This window comes from Bos taurus, chromosome 21, assembly GCF_002263795.3.
Source record: "Bos taurus isolate L1 Dominette 01449 registration number 42190680 breed Hereford chromosome 21, ARS-UCD2.0, whole genome shotgun sequence".
Lineage (NCBI taxonomy): Eukaryota > Metazoa > Chordata > Mammalia > Artiodactyla > Bovidae > Bos > Bos taurus.
Genome location: NC_037348.1, coordinates 60,018,419 through 60,029,996, shown reverse-complemented (window position 1 = coordinate 60,029,996; position 11,578 = coordinate 60,018,419). Strand labels below are relative to the sequence as shown.

Here is an 11,578-nt window from a genome sequence, read left to right as displayed (position 1 = left end):
GATAGACCAATGGAACAAAACACAGAATCTAGAAATGAACTCTTCAGCAAATGGCTGATAAATGGCAAACTCTGTAGCCATCTGGGAAAAAAAGTATTTTGATTCATACCTTATCCCATATACTCAATCAATTATAAAATGGATCAGTGTTCAATTACAAAAGACTGGAAGTCTAAATGTCCATCAATAGAGAACTGGTTAAATTATGTGCATATCCCTGCAATAAAATGTTATGGAGATTTGAAAAAAAATAGCAAGGAGTTCTGTATCTATTGCTATAGACGTATATTCTTGATATATTGTTACAAAAAGCAAGGTAAGAGTTAATGTGTATGGCACACTATCATTTTTGTAAATGAGGAATGTCTTGGCTTCTACTGTATAAAAAAATCATCTGGGAGAATGTGCAAGGAACAGTGCTTACCTGTTTGGAGCATGGGGACGGGTGTGGGAGAGTCTTTTTACTGTATACCTGTTTATGCTTTCTAATGAATGAACCATATATGTAATACTCTTTTTAAAAGTTTAAAAAAAAAAAAAAAAAAACAACCCTGATGAAAATCAGACAAACCTGGTGAAGGAGAAGCTCAGCTAGTCTTGACAGACTGAGAGGACAATAGGAGAGAATGAAAATTTTACCTGCCCACAAATTTCCACTATTAGTGAACCCCAGTGCCTATCCCTACCCAGAGATGTCATTCTTCTAAGGATCATCTCCAAAAAGGCTTTACTGAGCAACCTGGGGAGGCCTTCTGCCTATAGTGCAATATAAATGCTTGATACATATAAGAAAATTATTTCTATGGAGACCTGACAAAGAGTGTTCTACTTCCTAATTTTGCCCATGAACATTCTATGTTTGTGAAACATCTTGCCAACTGACAGTATATATAACGATCAAAATGTGAGCACTGTAGTACCAGCCCTGAAGCCAGATCCCCAGGGTTCAAATCTAAGTTGTTCACTTATTGGCAGCTTACTTGCTAGAGGTTATGAATTTCTGTCCTCTGTTATTATAAAATGGAGGGCAAGCAACAGCATCTGCTTTACAGGATCCACATGAAAATCAAAGCTTACAACAGCCTGTCCAATAGCAACATAATGCTAGCCACAAAAGACATTAAATACTTCCTAGAATTCAAATTAAAAAAAACCCCAATATTTATCCCAATATGTCAAAAACATTATTGCTTTAACATGTAATGAATATAACAAATAGTAGTGTGGTTTCATATTCTTTTTTGGTAAGGAAAACATACATCTGATTTTCAGGTCTCCTATCTCAGTTAAGACTGTGCTGTGCTTAGTCGCTCAGCCGTGTTCGACTCCTGTGACCCCATGGACTGTATGTAGCCTGCCAGGCCCCTCTGTCTACGGGGATTCTCTAGGCAAGAGTACTAGAATACTAGCGGGTTGCCATGCCCTTCTCCAGGGGGATCTTCCCAATTCACGAATCGAACCCCGGTCTCCCAAATTGCAGGCAGATTCTTTACCGTCTGAGCCACCAGGGAAACCCCCAATCAACACTAGCCGTATTTTAAATGGTCGACAGCCCTCTTTGCATCAGCGCAGCCCTAGACGTGTCTAGCACACGGTAGGTGCTATGTGCTCTTAGCAGAAGCATGGTTGCGGTTATGCTACCTCTTTTGGAGTAAACCAGTCTATCAGGTGAGCCATCTGGAAGACATGCATATTTTGGAATAAACTAATGCGATTTTCTTTTAGCCAGTCACTTACTGGACCTCCATATTAATTCACAGCTACAAGATAAAGTGCAAGGTTCCGATCTATTCAAATAAACTATTTACATAAGTGGGGCCGCTGCCCTCATCTCATTTTCTGGTCATCCTAGTTCCGGGTTGGGGATGGGGTGGGTTGGGGGAAGGAGGTGGGGTTAATTGTCTTCCCTAATACGGAGGGCCCTGGACCACTAACCCTGGGGAAATGCAGGCGAGTGGGACGGTCCTTTAAAAAGGGGATGGGGCGGTGAAAAAGAGCGCCGAGCTCTCGGGAGAACAATTAACGGCCAAGGCGAAGGGCCACGTTTAGGGGGCGGTCCGTGCCAGAAGGGGCAACCATGAAGGCGGACGAATTCCGAGCGCCAGCAGAATTCTCGCCGAGCCAAGCGAGCGTCCGCAGGCCGGGCGTGCAGGCACCGGGCGGGCGGCGAAGGTGCCTGGCCTCCGCGCGGGCCCGCTGAACGTCCACGTCCAGCCCCGGCTCCTCCGGGCCGCAAACACCGCCAGGGGCCTCTGCCGCTCGCGTCCACTGTCTCCCGGCTCCTGAGTGGCTGGGGGGCCGGGATTAACCTTTCACCGCCGCGCGCTGTCCAATCACAGGCTCGCTCTCATGCCGGCGCGGGGCGAGCGGGGGAGAGCGGGGGCGCGGGCGCCGGGGAGATTCTCCAAGCCGCCGTGCGCCGTTGCCGCGGGGCCGTGCGCGGGCCGCGAGCGAGCCGGGCGCTGCGCAGTCTCCGCAGGCGCCGGCGGGAGGGGTCGAGGCTCGGAGGCGCGGCGCGGCGCGGGCTGCTCCAGGCCCCAGGTTGGATGGAGTGACCTGACAGCGGGGACGAGGCGACGGCGAGCGGGAGGACATGGCGGCGGCGGCGGCGGCGCCGGGCGGCACCGGGAGGCCTGGGCTGTGACGCGCGCGCCGGAGCGGGGGTCCGATGGTTCTCGAAGGCCCGCGGCGCCCCGTGCTGCAGGTGAGGGGGGCTTCCCCCGCCGCGGAGCCGCTTTTGTGTCCCGGGAGTGGGGGGCGGAGCGGGGAGCGTCTCCGCGCGCCGCCGAGGCCCGCGTGGGCTCCGGACTCCGGTGGGGAGACCGGCGCGGGGCATATGGCGCGGCCTCCTCGCAAGGTCCTGGGCGGGGCGGGTCCCCGCGCCGCCGGGCTCGGCGCAGCCCCGACTCGCTGGCGTGCGTCCTGACTCGGCGCTTCCCGGGGACTTTGTGCGCGGGGTCGCCTGGGCACCGGGTGGGCACGTTGGCGCCTCCGCACCCGGAGTGGAGCGCGCGGGGGGGTCCTCGCCGCTCACTCACCCACCCCCGGCCCGCGGAGAGCTGGGCTTTGACAGGTCCGGCTGCGCGCACCAGGGTGGCGTGGGGTCCGCCGCCGCCGCGTCTCGGGAGCATCCCCGGGAGGCTGCGCGGTGGCCGGCGCTGGCCTCCTGGGTGGACACCTTCGAGGGGGCCGGGAGGGAAGGCAGGCTGGGCCCTCCTGCGCTGGCAGGAAAGCGCGAGCCTTCGCGGGCGCGCCCGGGCGAGGATTGTTCGTGTCTATTGGCAGGTGACCAGCTCTCTGGGTCCCCAGGGGGCGGGTGGCCGAGGCCATCTTTTCGCCCCTCCTCTCCGATTTTTTTTTTTTTTGGTGCCAGCACGCCCCTGGACCCTTGCAAAGCGAGGCTTTGGCAAAGGGTTTTTCAATCCTTGGCACATCTGTATGTTTTAAGTTAGCACTGCAGATTTTTTTTTGGGGGGGTGGGGTGGGGGTAGACTTTTCAGAAAAGCTGAGTTCCTCCAGGGTTTTGCCCGCAGTGTAGAGCTAGCAGACCACTTAATGTGTCTTTTTAATGGCCTGAAGATTTGCAAAGACAGATGAGTGAGGGAGTATTTACTGTAGAGTGTTCAGTCCATGCTTTTGTGGAGAAAGTCATGCTTACAGGGACACCTTATTTACCCAGATGATCAGTTTTAAGTATTGAGGTGACTATATTTACAAATATTCAGCTGATGAAAGAGTTTTAATTTGAAGTCTTTGCTTTTTTGGTGCTTTGGATTTTGCTGCTGCTGCTGCTTACTCGCTACAGTCATGTCCAACTCTTGTGCGACCCTATGGATTGTATGTAGCCTGTCAGGCTTCTCTCTCTGTCCATGGGATTCTCCAGGCAAGAGTACTGGGGCGGGTTGCCATGCCCTCCTCCAGGGTGTCTTCCCAACCCAGGGAGCGAACCCGGGTCTCCTGCATTGCAGGCAGATTCTTTATCTCTGAGCCACCAGGGAAGCCCCTTGGATTTTTCTGGATCTTCACAATCCTGATGTTCAGTTCTCTTCCTGTTGCTTGGTTTTCATGTGCAGCAGTGAATGGAAAAGGGCACAGATTAGAAATAAAGTAACTCGGGGGGAAAGAAAAATAAAAAATATATATAGAATGTGTCTTAGTAAAGGTTAACTACATTGAAAATATATTGGTATAAACATTACATTTTCTAAATAAAAATACACATTTTAGCCAAGGGCTCCAATAATTTATTAGAGGATGGATGGTACAGATTCTGAATAAGGGCGCTAGTGAATAGTAATTTTAGTATTAATATCTTTGGGAACTAGGTGGGCATAATCAGTTTATTTTGCAAAACTTGTTAGTAGCTCTCTGTGGCAAATCATATTATATGTAATATATGCTGTATATACTTAGATATAATTTTTCAAATTTTCATTGTGGGACATATTTTGTAATACTGTAGATTAGAAGCGCTACAAAGAGTGCTTTTAATATGATCACTGTGAACATTTCATGGATTTATTCAGGGCATCAAAATGCTGTTTTAAGAAAAGATGTACACATTGAATTTGGGGAGAAAAGACCTTTTTCCTACAATTATTATAATAAGGGTTTGCTTTACCTTTTATGCTGTCATCTCATCATGAAAGGTTAAGTTCTGTCTACTGTGCCATACCTGTGGCACTGTGAATGAGTTGTCAAGCATGGTGGTTTTGCCATTTCTGAATGTTATTGGCTTGGTTTTAGAAAACATTTTATTTTGGTGTGGCTCAAATGATTCCTATTTGATAGTGATTTTGTGGCCGTGTATAGTGGGTTGTACTTTTAGTGTAGTGCTGCCTTTGAGGAAGGGTGACTTTTTGACATTGAGAGATTTATACCCTGCCACTGTCTGATGTATGAGATGCTTGTTTCGTTTGAGAAAGTAGGTATTTCTTTGACATTCTCTCACTTGTGACCTTAGCATCCTGTGGTCATTACTTGTGGCTAAAGAGCAAAGGGAAACATTTATTAATAAGAAGTTCCTGGTAATATATGCCAAGATATTTCAGGTTCTTTTATCTATGTTCTTATTGAATCCACACTGTGACCCTGAGACAGATTTAATATTGTCTTATTGTGTGTACATGCAAGGAAGCTAAGACTCAGAGAGCTGTGAATCTAGAAGTGGCAGAGCTAGCACTGAGTCATGGCTTGATTTCCGAATCTTTGCATGTGGGCTCTTTTCCCAACATTACATTGCTGTTCCAAGTGAATTTTAGGGGAACAACCTGCATAAGTTGCAGGTAAGCCCTTAATTAGTACTTGTTAAAAGAATGAAACTCTTGTCTTAAATGTTCATGGGGCCTTTGATTATCTGAGTAAGATTCTCCCCCCCCCCCTTTTTTTTTGTCGTAAAATACAACAGAACATACCGTTTTAACCACTTTGGACTGTACAGTTCTGTGGCCTTAAGTACGTTCACATTGTTTTGCTCCCATCACCACCAGTCCATCTCCAGAACTTTCTCATCTTCCTCAACTGAAACTGTACCCATTAAACACTAACTCCCCATTCCACCCTCCTCCCAGGCCCAGGCAACCACCATTTTCTTTTCCGTCTCTGAATCTCCTGCTCACGGATATGTAGGTATGTGTCTGCTTATCCATTAATCCCCCCATGGACTCTTGGGTTGTTTGTATCTTTTGGCCTTGTGAGCGATGCTCCTATGAACAAATAGCAAAAAATATTTGTACAAAGGTGAACAAATACCTGTTGGAACCCCAGCTTCTTCTTCTTTGGAGTATCTCCCCAAAAGCGGTCCACTTGTTTCTTGATCATCAGCACGTTTGACTCAGAACTTACTGCCGAGTTTTCTCAGGGTTGTTCAGATGGTTATACTGTATTACAAATAGGAACTGTTTATTAATAGAAGACTTTAATTTTCTTGAAACCCAGGATTTACTAATTTTTATGATCTCAGTTCCTACCAGCATTTGGCAGGTAACTGCATTCATTCAGTTGGTCCATCATGGAGCTCTGTTGGATGGGAAAGGAAGGTACCGCTCAGGTCCATGTTTAACTTGCATAAATATTAAGTTGGAGCTGAGTGACTTGTCCTTGTGCTCTGCATTTTGGATATTCCAGCGTTCAGCTCATTTTCAAAGCCCGATGGGTGTATGTGTTTTATTATTTGCCTACTATGAGAAAGGTTTTGAGGTGGTCTTATAATAGATGTTTGAGAGGACAGTGAAAATAATGGTGAAGGTTGAAGGAGGGGTAGGGTGTGGAGGGAGCTGGAGAGAATTAGAAGAGAAGCTTACAACAAGGATAATTAGTGTCTGCATGTCACTAAAGGTTTTCGTTTTTTAAATATTAATAAAAGAAAAAGAGGAAGCAGGACTAATTATAGTTGATATTGATTAATGAAAGGAAGTATACCAGTTAAGCAGGAAAAAGCAACCTTTTCTCTTGTATGATGAATACGCATCTGAATTCTTATGTAAAATGACATTAACAATATGTAGAGAAAACTTTTTACATTTTGCAAATGATAGAGAAATATTTCTCACATGCCATTTTAGAGAAACTGGATAAAGGCCTCAGGCATAATGGAAAAGCTTTAGTAATGTAGATATAGACATTCTCGTGATTTGATTCACTAGAGTTTAGTTAATTTATCCTTCAGACGATATCCCTAGTAGGTCAGTTGTGTTGTTCAGGCTTTTGACAGATGTTGAATAATAATTCATTCACAAATGTACTCTTTTCCGGATTATATAGGCAGTCAGGATTTTCAGGATTCTGTCTGCCAGTCTTCAGGAATGTGTGTTGGTCTAAAAAGTAGGATTGCTTGTGTGGAGGTATATACTCTGTGAATGAATACAGAGAGAAAAGCCTTATTTTTGAGGTTCCAGTTTAGCTCTTTCAAATCCTGAAAGGTGATGCTGTGAAAGTGCTGCACTCAATATGCCAGCAAATTTGGAAAACTCAGCAGTGGCCACAGGACTGGAAAAGGGCAGTTTTCATTCCAATCCCAAACAAAGGCAATGCCAAAGAATGCTCAAACTACCACACAATTGTACTCATCTCACACTCTAGTAAAGTAATGCTCAAAATTCTCCAAGCCAGGCTTCAGCAATATATTGCGAACGGTGAACTTCCTGATGTTCAAGCTGGTTTTAGAAAAGGCAGAGGAATCAGAGATCAAATTGCCAACATCCGCTGGATCATGGAAAAAGCAAGAGAGTTCCAGAAAAACATCTATTTCTGCTTTATTGACTATGCCAAAGCCTTTGACTGTGTGGATCACAATAAACTGTGGAAAATTCTGAAAGAGATGGGAATACCAGACCACCTGACCTGCCTCTTGAGAAATCTGTATGTAGGTCAGGAAGCAACAGTTAGAACTGGACATGGAACAACAGACTGGTTCCAAATAGGAAAAGGAGTACGTCAAGGCTGTATATTGTCACCCTGTTTATTTAACTTCTATGCAGAGTACATCATGAGAAACGCTGGACTGGAAGAAACACAAGCTGGAATCAAGATTGCCGGGAGAAATATCAATCACCTCAGATATGCAGATGACACCACCCTTATGGCAGAAAGTGAAGAGGAACTAAAAAGCCTCTTGATGAAAGTGAAAAGTGGAGAGTGAAAAAGTTGGCTTAAAGCTCAACAGGCATCTGGTCCCATCACTTCATGGGAAATAGATGGGGAAACAGTGGAAACAGTGTCAGACTTTATTTTTTTGGGCTCCAAAATCACTGCAGATGGTGACTGCAGCCATGAAATTAAAAGACGCTTACTCCTTGGAAGGAAAGTTATGACCAACCTATATAGCATATTCAAAAGCAGAGACATTACTTTGCCAACAAAGGTTCATCTAGTCAAGGCTATGGTTTTTCCTGTGGTCACGTATGGATGTGAGAGTTGGACTGTGAAGAAGGCTGAGCGCCAAAGAATTGATGCTTTTGAACTGTGGTGTTGGAGAAGACTCTTGAGAGTCCCTTGGACTGCAAGGAGATCCAACAAGTCCATTCTGAAGGAGATCAGCCCTGGGATTTCTTTGGAAGGAATGATGCTAAAGCTGAAACTCCAGTACTTTGGCCACCTCATGCGAAGAGTTGGCTCATTGGAATAGACTCTGATGCTGGGAGGGATTGGGGGCAGGAGGAGAAGGGGACGACAGAGGATGAGATGGCTGGATGGCATCACTGACTCGATGGACGTGAGTCTGGGTGAACTCCGGGAGTTGGTGATGGACAGGGAGGCCTGGTGTCTGCAATTCATGGGGTCGCAGAGTCGGACACAACTGAGCGACTGAACTGAACTGATGAAATTGAAATTTTCAGTCATGTAAGAAATTTTTTTAAATTTTTAAAAATTTTGAGTACAAATTGTTTTCCTATTTTCCCTAAAATCGTCACTGAATTGGTGGTTCTTTTTAAGTATGCAAGGCTGCTATCCATTTTAAGTAGGTGACTAAGAAGATGCCCCAAGAAAACTTGTCTGAGGATGTCAGTAAGAGTAACTAGATTCAAGACATGGAAGACTTGAATTTTGGTCTTAGTATTCTGATTTTTGAAGCTCATGGTAACATTAAGTGTCATGCTCTGTTAAATGTACTATCCTTTCAAACAAATAGAATTGTAAGGATAGTAAGGGTAGAACAGAACGGTGCTGACATAAACAAGGTGCTCAGATTTGCCAAGTGAATAAATTAGTTTATTTTATATTAGTTTTTAAAAGACTTAGAAGCTAACAGTTCTATGTAAAGTAATATTGCTTAAATCAATACTGTTCTGATTTTGGACAGATCATGCTGCCTGGTTCTTCAGGTGAGGACACATGATCAGGTGTATGGAAGCATTATGAACAGAGAGAATTAAGAATTTCATAGAAGAAAATCGCTATTAAATTGGGAGTTTTCCTGGTGTTGTAGGCTTTCTTATTGCTGAAGCTGGCTAACCTGATAGTTGTCGTGGTGGTTCTTTTTTAGGTGACAGCTCAATGTGTGCAATAAAGTAGGAATTTAGAAAACATTTGGAAATTCTCTTGGGGATTAGAACATGTCAGCGAACCAGAATTTTAAAATAAAGTGTTTAAAGAGCTCAGATAATAAGAGAAGGATCTCAGTTTAAGAGCTGATCTTTGACATGATGTAGAAAGGTTCTTTGATTAAGGAGTTAGGTCAGTAATCCTATTTGAAGGGAAAGAGAAAGGCAGTGGCAGAGACTTTTTTAAGAGGGTAAGTTTAACATGATGAGCCGGAGTTTTAAGTGGTATCTCCTCGTGCCTGTCCCGCTGCTTGGCCGTCACTCAAGAGTAGCTCCTATTAGTTGTATTTTCAGCTATTTTCCTTTTGCAAAATTAAATATATTAATATTTTATCAAAGCATTATAAGAATGTTTAAGAGCAAGTCTTTGGTGTCAGAGGGGTTCAAATTCTGCTTCCTTGAGTTTATCCATGAGGAGCACAGGGTGTCTGGTGGTCTTTCTGAGTCAGCTCCCTCATCTGAAATCCGGTCTTGATAGTAGTACCTATTTCTTGAGGTTGTAAGGAAAAATTGAGTTTCTTAAACCTTTAGCCCAGTTCTAGCCCACAACCAGCATAAAATTTAGCTGATATTGCTTCAAATATGTACATTAGAGGAAATCTGTTCTTAATGTGATTCGATTATGTTGTGATTTCTCCCCAAATTTTTGAATATTGAGATGTATGTTTAGTTTTATAATGGAAGATGAAAAAGAAAAAGGGCTTGAGAGCAGTATTTCACAGATAAGTCTTCTGTGTGAGGGCTTCCCTGTGGCTCAGCTGGTAAAGAGTCCGCCTGCAATGTGGGAGACCTAGCTTTGATCCCTGGGTTGGGAAGATCGCCTGGAGAATAGAAAGGCTACCCACTCCAGTATTCTGGCCTGGAGAATTCAGTGGACTGTAGTTCATGGGGTCACAAAGAGTTGGATAAGACTGAGTGACTTTCACTTCATTCTACGTGAGGCTTGTCTGTAGTGGATCAGATGGTTCAGCTTAGTTGGGTCCCTGTAGTAGTGATACCAAGCGTAACAGAGCCAATTGCTAACTTTCCTACATAACCATCGTTCCTCTGTTATGTATGAATAAGTGCATTATCCTTGAATCTATATTTTGAAGCAGCGTAAACTTTTTATGTATGTCATGTGTACTTGATATAGCCCTGTGGGTCTTATTCTTTGGAGATTCCTGATTTGACAAAAGATATGAATCTTATCCCCAGAAAAAGTGTACATGTGCATATTCAGAATTTTATGTACATTCGTAGGAGGTACAGGGACCCCTGTGGGACCCCATCCATGGATGCCAATTTAAACTATATGTACACAAATAAAGAGAAGTAGTTGGTTAACCAGGGAACAACACAGTTCCAGAAAACTGAGGCAGACATGATCAGTGGGATGAATGAACAGTGTAAAACAATGAGTGGTTAGGAAACCTGCATCCTAGTTTGGCTTTACTTCTAAATAACTAGATGTGTCTTTAAGGGCAGGTCGCCTGGCCTTTCTATACTTAGTTTTGGTTTTCTCACTTTTAAACTGAGAACATTTGTAAGTCTCCAAGTCTTGTGGTTGGTAATCTTTGAAGCACTCATGTAATTCAGAGACTTCTCCGTTTCAAGCTGAATCTAGATTAAATGTGAGACCTGGAAAAGAGAGGCTGCATTTGTTAAGAAGCGTGGAGGTCAAATGTAGCGACCGTAAGAAAGTAGTGGTGGAATCATGAGATGTTCTGAGCGGGAAACTTAAGGTGAAAACCTCGGGAAGTAAAGCTTAGAAAGTAGATCAGGTCGGATATTGCCTTAGGATGGCAGAATCTTTCAGAGAGAATTGAGTCTTTTCATCTTTTATCTCTGCATCTAGTACAGCTTTGTTGTTGTTCAGTCGCTCAGTCGTGTCCGACTCTTTGTGACCCCATAGACTGTAGCCCACCAGGCTTCCCTGTCCTTCACCATCTCGCGGAGCTTGCTCAGACTCATATCCATGATTTGGTGATGCCATCCAACCATCTCATCCTCTGTCATCCCCTTCTCCTCCTGCCAGCATTCTTGCCATGAACTGTATGAGAGGTACAGTTTAGTAAATGATTATTAATGAATGAGAATCTGATAGGAGCTGTTTAACTTTTGATCTGATCCTTATGATGTAGAGCAAGCAGCCCACTGAGAGGCCTCTGATACTATGAATGAGGAAAAATATTTGATAGGCACTCTTTTATTTTAATTTTGAAAGCTTATTAAATTTTGCATATAACACAATACTGGGATTACCTGCCTTTGTCCATAGACTTGTATATTGTATAGCTGAACATTAAAAAGAAAAAAAAAAACCCTAATTTAAAAATCTTTATATGTACCTATCACATATAATGAACCCAGGTAATTTATTTGTGTTAGATCAAACATAATTTTGGTGTTTGGAGGAAAATGCATAATCTTGTTGATATATGAACAAATAATAGAATAATTTAAATTAGACATTTAAATGCAGTGTGTATATTCTACTGGAGTTAAGGCAAGCTATAATTTCCAAATGCTATTAGTACCTAAAAAGAGTAATTCTT

At 43.9% G+C, this 11,578-nt stretch overlaps 1 protein-coding gene across 2 annotated transcripts in view; it reads left to right on the top strand.

Annotated features, from left to right (window-relative positions):
• Positions 1 to 2,564: 2,564 nt before the first annotated feature.
• The window catches only part of DICER1 (dicer 1, ribonuclease III), a 71,127-nt gene continuing 62,113 nt past the window's right edge, over positions 2,565 to 11,578 (top strand). For both annotated transcript variants that reach the window (NM_001435022.1, NM_203359.2), the window contains exon 1: positions 2,565 to 2,704. The gene's annotated coding sequence lies outside the window, so the exon portion shown is untranslated. The remainder of the gene's footprint in view (positions 2,705 to 11,578) is intronic.